Source organism: Gregarina niphandrodes (genome assembly GCF_000223845.1).
Source record: "Gregarina niphandrodes unplaced genomic scaffold scaffold00270, whole genome shotgun sequence".
In the NCBI taxonomy this organism is placed as follows: domain Eukaryota; phylum Apicomplexa; class Conoidasida; order Eugregarinorida; family Gregarinidae; genus Gregarina; species Gregarina niphandrodes.
In genome coordinates, this window is record NW_011646030.1 from 1,174 (window position 1) to 1,384 (window position 211).

Consider the following 211-nt stretch of genomic DNA (forward strand, 5'->3'; position numbering starts at 1 on the left):
GGTGTTGTGGGAGACTTCATTCTTTTTGGGATGCGACGCCGCTTGACTTTGATATTTCACGGCTTTGATCGCACTTGGTGAACGGGTGCTCGAATCGCACAGCCTTTTCGGTGTAGTTCTGGGAGAAGGAACTGCGGCGGGAAAAAAACCCCGCTGCAAAGTCCGACGTTTTCCTCTTGTGTTGCCGCTGCGGTCCCCTAAATCCTTTCGT